The sequence below is a fragment of the Palaemon carinicauda genome, chromosome 4 (genome assembly GCF_036898095.1).
Source record: "Palaemon carinicauda isolate YSFRI2023 chromosome 4, ASM3689809v2, whole genome shotgun sequence".
Classification (NCBI taxonomy): domain Eukaryota; kingdom Metazoa; phylum Arthropoda; class Malacostraca; order Decapoda; family Palaemonidae; genus Palaemon; species Palaemon carinicauda.
In genome coordinates, this window is record NC_090728.1 from 181,120,769 (window position 1) to 181,128,268 (window position 7,500).

Here is a 7,500-nt window from a genome sequence, read left to right on the forward strand (position 1 = left end):
ATAACGGATTGCAAAACTTCTTTAACTTATATAACTAGAAAATAGATAACCATCGCCAAGCAGAGAGACTGAAGGGTGACCAAAAGCTCCTACAGTCTCACGAAATGTTTTTCCATAAACAAGGGAGATTTTCACCCCTTCCTCTCTGGCTATCGGAAGCGGCTCTTCCAACAACACACTCCAAATCTCTCTGCTCTTTTTATGAGGACACATCACCAGTACGAAACACACATTGTTCCCAGGCTTGATATCTAGACGCACATTTTCAGAAAATGTATAAAAAAAGTTTTAAAAGGATTTTTTTTTTTTACAAGAAATGTTTATTTTCTTTATTTTTTCTGGTTACAAATCTCTTGAGTTTGAAAATAATGAAATATCTTTCTATTGTTATCTTCAATTGATTTTGCTTCCTTGAGGTTTTAATGAAAAACGTATTTTTATTTTTAAAAAAGAGATGAAATTAACAAAGTAGAATTATGTTTTGTCACACTGTTACAAGTTTTCGTACGCAAGTCACAAAGATCCATTACATTTTTGATGTTTTTCCCCATTCGTTTTATGATCGCATCAGGTGATCGCCTCCGAGAAAATAAGCTGGAATCGGGGATGAAAAAACTCAAATAAATAATATTTTATAGATCAGCGGGAGCGCACGGAGAGGAAATGGCCATTGTCCCTCAGGAATCGAGAGCCGCGATATGGAGACCGATTTGGCGCGTTATTTCTCCACTTTTGGCGCGTTTTCTCTCCACTTTTGGCGCGTTTTCTCTCCTCTTTTGGCCCTCTGTTCCCAAACCCCAATTTTGCCTCGCATATGCCTCTTTATGATTGGCTCTCTCAGAGCTACACTAAAGGGCGGGAAATCGTAAACCGATTTTATTTTCAGATTTTCGGGGTTTTAAAGAGCAGGGACACAGTAAACGGTGATTGCTTGGCTCTTATCGTCTCATGGATTAACTGTCGCGACGATTGGAAAGGAAGAGACTAAAAATATGGCAGACAAATATTGGAAGGGTGGACAGACTCCCTAATGGACTAAAACTGGAAGATACTGATATTTGCACACATATAACCCGCTTCCATGTATATATAAAGATACACATACTATTCATTGTACACACACTCATGTATAAAAAAAACTTATGAGACGGACGGACTTTATCAAGGATAGACGATCGAAGATATCATCAGCTCATTAATCAATGTGTTATTTTATATATTTTTGAACGCATATTCGGTGATAAGTTTCCAAGGTCGATTTGAAAATCTGTTGAGTGATGTCACAACCGAATTCATTACAGATGTTGGCAACGACAGAGGTGAAAAAGATACATAAAATATGCTGTACTTGGGAAACATTTGTCGGGTTATAGTTGTAACGGGAAATGGTAAGGAATGAACTTTACAAATGAACAGGCTAATGTCCCTGGCTCACGATCTGCCATTATCTGGCCCTCTCTGGTGGTAGCTTGGGCGCTGAGTGGGAATACCTTAACGTGGTCAAAGGGTTTGTGTTTCGCCATGATCATCAAAGCTATACTAGTCAGGACCACCAATATTAGGTTGGTTTGTTGTGAGCGATCAGACGAAAATCTTCCACCATCACCAATCCGCAGTTGCCAGCGTGGTGATGAAAATTGACCAAACCCAGACATGAATAAAGACATGTCAGAGGCCTTTGTCCTGCTGTGGACTAGAAATGGCAGCATTTGTTTTGTGTGTGTATATATATATATATATATATATATATATGTGTGTGTGTGTGTGTGTGTGCGCGCGTTCGGTGTGTCTCCAAGGCATTGTTTGTACCTTGCCTTTACCGCTCATGACCAAACTATATAAAGGTACACATGTGAATATAATCTCATTATAAATGAAATCTGTTTGTGCTTTGTAACTATAGTCAATTCTTTTTAGTGAGGCAGATTTACACCGACTCGCAGGGGGTGTCCTTTTAACTCGGAAAAGTTTTGTGCTCTCTGATTGGTCAGAATTATCTTGTCCAACCAATTAGCGATCAGGAAACTTTTCCGAGCTTAAAGGGCACCCTTGCGAGTCGATGCAAATCTGCCTAACTAATAAAAACTGACTATAGGATAATTAGTTGAACCAAAAAATAAAAAATATTCCTTTTCTTCATCATCTTGTGTTTAGAAACCCACAAATATCAAGGAAAGACTTTTCTCACAATTCTTATTTTCTGATAATTTTCTTCAATTTTTCCCAAGCATATCTTTTCCAGCAGGCACCATATTTTAATTATTTCATCTCTCTCTCTCTCTCTCTCTCTCTCTCTCCTCTCCTCATCTCTCTCTCTCTCTCTCTCTCTCTCCTTTTAACGATTTATGGTATTTTTTTTTTAAATTTTGCCCAAGCTTCTCTTTTCCAGCAAGCACCATATTTTAATTATTTCATCTCTCTCTCTCTCTCTCTCTCTCTCTCTCTCTCTCTCTCTCACTCTCTCTCTCTCTCCTCTCTCTCTCTCTTACATTTAACGTTTTTTGGCAACTAGTTATATCAGCAGCTCCAAATAAAAGCAAACCCATTTTTCAAGTCAAGAGACCTGGAAGTATGTTTTATTGGTATTGTCTTGATTATATTCCAGTATGTTGCAGCGCTGTAAGTGTCTCCCAAACTTTAGTGTTTTGAATTCCCGAGGGTAAATGTACCGTGAACTTGTTTATTCAACTGACTACAGTTGTATTTTATTTCGTGATGCTTGAAGAAACGATAAATAAATCTGAAGCTAACCTGGAGAGTTTTGATGAAGATTTATATTCAATTTTTTTGTTTCGATTTAATCTGTTTTTATATCTTCCAGAGAAAATGGATCTCTTGGAAAATATAGGTTTTGAGCATTGAAAAATATATAAAGTGCAGATATGTAAGGAGAGTGAATTTAAGAAGTATAGTTTTAGTGGATAAACATTTATCATATTTGTTTCATGTTACGCCTACCGTCATTGCCAGACACATGACTACTCGGTTTCCCTCCATCCCTGGGTAAAGAGGGAGGGAGTAGTCGTACACTGTGGAGAGGTGGGTTCCCCAAGAGGCCCACTCGGAAATCACAATCTCCCACAAATTACTAAAACAGCCGAGTTGTAGTTAGAATAGGCAGGGAAGGTTTGAAACTGAGTTTTTTTCCGTCATTTTGACTGCTGGTGTACACATGTTTCTTACAGCATATTGGCCTTGGCTCTGCCAATATTTATACTGAAACTCGTTCCATAATGCTGTAGAGGTGTTCAATGAGATCCTTTTACGGAATAGTTAAAAACTGAAGGCAATTTGCTGTCAGGTTCAAATAGCAGATATATACAACCAACTTGCTTGATGGTACACTCGGGCACACTATTCTATCTAATTTCTCCTTCTCTTGTTTTTGGTAGAGTTTTTATAGTTTATATAGGAAATGTTTATTTTAATGTTGTTACTGTTCTTAAGATATTTTATTCTTTGTTTTCTTTCCTCACTTGACTATTTCTCCTGTTGGGGTCCCTGAGCTTATAGCATCCTGCTTTTCAAACTAGGGTTGTAGCTTAGCAGGTAATAACAATAATAATGATAATAATAATAATAATAATAATAATAATAATAATAATAATAATAATAATAACGCTTTTTTCCTTTTGTTATGGCATTAATTTCGTCCTTTTTCTCTAGAGTGATATCAGATTTTTTTTCCAATATATTCAAAATAAAAAAGGAAGGAGCTATGACCCTGGGCGCTCTAGGGACGAGATAGTATCGTATGAGTGATATTGGTACCAGGTTGGCTTGAGTATTTAGATAATTAAATCGACATTCTTCCCGTTTGGGTAAAGGTTTAAAGGTTTAAAGTTTGCTCATGAATGGCAGAAGCAAGGGACAGTGACATTGCCCTATCAAGCAGGACAATGCCCTATAGACTTACCATATATAAATATGATTAACGCCCAAGCCCCTCTCCACCCAAGCTAGGACCAAGGAGGGCCAGGCAGTGGGTGCTGATGACTCAACAGATAGATCTATAGGCTCCTCCAAACCCTCCATCCTTAGCTCACAATGATGGTGAGGTTGCAGCCACCAAAGGAACTAACGAGTCTGAGTGGGACTCGAACCCCAGTGTGGTAATCACCAGGCAAGGACGCTACAACACGGCCACCACAATCATTTATTGATTAATTCATTAAAGTTTGTGTTTGTCCTAATTATTTATTCACATATGCATCTGTTTATAAGAGAACCAGAATGGTGTTAACATCCCGAAGTTGGTAGAGGAAAAATATTGCCCTAAAGTCGACCGCCTATGACCCAAGAAATGTTTAATGCACACTTGGGGAAAAGTAATCTTGAAGCTGATATGCTCTTGGAGAGAGAGAGAGAGAGAGAGAGAGAGAGAGAGAGAGCGTTACAAGGATTTTGGATGTCTCAAAGACTTTTTAGTCCATCGTCGGACACTCCATTTGCTCTTTGGTAGAGCGATTTATTTTAAGCATTTAGAGAGTTCTTACGATTTTGTCTAACTTATTCTTGAATTCGTTTTAGAGAGAGAGAGAGAGAGAGAGAGAGAGAGAGAGAGAGAGAGAGAGAGAGAGGAGAGAGAGAGAGAGAGAGAGAGAGAGAGTTACAAGGATTTTGGATGTCTCAAAGACGTTTTAATCTATCTTCGGAGAGACTGTTTGCTCTTTAAAGCATTTAGAGAATTCTTACGATCATGTCTAACTTATTCTTGAACCTGTATACACAGAGAGAGAGAGAGAGAGAGGAGAGAGAGAGAGAGAGAGAGAGAGAGAGAGAGAGAGAGAGCGTCAAAAATGTGATGGATAATAATTGTGATTTGAAATAAAAATCAATGAGGAATATCACGGACAATTCTCCTTCGCTTTTTAAATTCGTTTCCAGAAAGCTTCGTGTCAATTATATTCTCTGGTTTTTCTTAATGACCCAAAAGCGATTATACGTTTTGTTCCTTTTCTTTTAATCTTGGTAAATTCCTGTTTTAAGAGGTGAAGTGATTTATGTTTCCTGACAGAGAAATAACAAAAAATTTGATGTTGATTTATGAGGGTAAAGATTGTGGGAAATGTCTGACATTGTAAATAGTCTTTTTGTATTTTTTATTTTTTTTTTTATTTTCTTGTGCTGTTTTCTCTCAGTTTTTATACAACCTCGTTTCTTGCTTTCTTTAAAAGTATTATTACTTCTTTCTTTCTTTGAACTGTATTATTACTTCTTACTTTCTGTAAACAGTATTATTACTTCTTTTTCTAAATAGTATTATTACTTCGTACTTTCCCTAAATAGTATTATTACTTGTTACTTTCTTTAAACAGTATTATTACTTCTTGCTTTCTTAAAACAGTATTATTACTTGTTACTTTCTTTAAACAGGATGTTACTTCTTACTTTCTTTAAACAGTATTATTACTTCTTTCTTTAAACAGTATTGTTACTTTTAATTTCTGTCAACAGTATTATTAATTTTTACTCTCTTTAAACAGTATTATTACTTCTTACTTTCTTTAAACAGTATTATTACTTCTTACTTTCTTTAAAAAGCATTATTACTTCTTACTTTCTTTTAACAGTATTATTACTTCTTACTTTTTTTAAACAGTATTATCACTTCTTACTTTCTTTAAACAGTATTATTACTTCTTTCTCTTAACAGTATTCTTACTTCTTTCTCTAAATAGTATTATTACTTCTTACTTTCTTTAAACAGTATTATTATTTCTTACTTTCTTTAAAAAGTACTATTTACTTCATACTTTCTTTTAACAGTATTATTACTTCTTACTTTCTTTAAACAGTATAATTTCTTCTTACCTTCCGTAAACAGTATTATTACCTCCACCAAGGAGGCTATAAAATTACCTTCGTTTATTTATTTATCTGGGTTTGTCTCTTAGCAGGATTACGTCAAACCTCCTTGCTGGATTTTCACCAAATTCCAACAAGCGACAGGAACCAGTTTGGAGGGTGATCCGGATAGAGATCGTGATTCTAGTTATTTTTGTTATAAATTATACAGTACATTAATTCACGGTCAACATATAAAAAGGGGGAGAGCGTGGTTCGTAGACTTGTGTATAATGTTGCTAATATTCGTTAGCTGAGATCTGAAATGTTATTGCTATTTCTACTTGTTTTTTTTTTTTTTTTCATTTATTGTCTTCGTAAATATCAATTTCAATGGTAATTTTACACCCATTTTCTTTAGTTATGGTTCCTTAAAATCCTGGATTTTTTTTCTATTTTCGATTTTTTCGCAATTATTTTAAACTTTTAAATAGAGCTGGTATGTTCAATTTATCTTATGACGTTTAGTATGATCTGGACTGGAATGTGCATGATTATTATGAGGTTTTGAAGGTTTTAACGGCCGCTCATGAATGGCAGAGGCAAGGGACAGTGACATTGCCCTAGCCAGCAAGACAGTGCCCTTGAGTCTGACCATATATGCATATGATCAGCGCCCAAACCCCTCTCTCCATCTAAGCTAGGACCAGGGTAGGCCAGGCAAGGGCTGCTGATGACTCAGCAGGTAGACCTTTGGCTCCCCCAAATCCCCCATCCTTAGCTCACAAGGATGGTGAGGTTGTAGTGACCAAAGGATCTAACAAGTTTGAGCGGGACTCGAACCCCAGTCTGGCAATCACCAGTCAGGGACGTTACCACTTAGGCCAGCACAACCTTTCCCATCTGACATAGTTCAAACGTTATGAAAAGCGATATTTTCTTGTTGATATTTGAAATCTTGAGTCTCTCCTGGATTATTATCTGCATATCGACATCATTAGCTAAATTCCCATACTAGACATAAAGTCAATTACTCTATATCATATAATTACTCCCGCCAAGGAAGTTGGAAGGAGGTTATGTTCTTGTCCCTGTTTGTGTGTTGGTTTGTGTGTATATGTTTGTTTGTTTGTGAACAGCTTCATGGCCACAATTTTAATCGTAGAGTAATTGATCTTGCTGGTATTAACTTTTACGTAAAAAGCTGGAAATTATTAAATTTTGTCATGTCTAATTCAAAGGTCAAGCTCATGGTCAAGCAAAATATCTAATTCACTTAATCAGCCATAAGTTTGGACATCGTTGTCACAGAGACTTCAAACTTGGTTCATATTTAAGTGTATCCAAATCCACGTCAATTAACACCTGTTGAGGACAAAGGGTCAAGGTCAAGGTCGAGAAATAAGCTGACGCGGCGGAGGTCTGCGCTATACTGATTGCCTCTCTAGTTCGAATACTGTGATCAAGCTCAAGCTCTTATTTAGACCTTTGAACTTGATATTGGTTCTATAAAATTGCGAATACTCATCAACCCCAAAAAGAAATATTTGGTAAGGTCATATTGCCTTCATCTCGAATTTTGCGTCTACCATGCGAAATTATTGCCTCCCTCTCAGCCATGATATATATTCATGAAGTTTTCAGTTTTTACCTCCGAAGATGAAATATTGGGAAGGGCTTACGTTAAAAAAAAAAAAACCACCTCCAAATTTC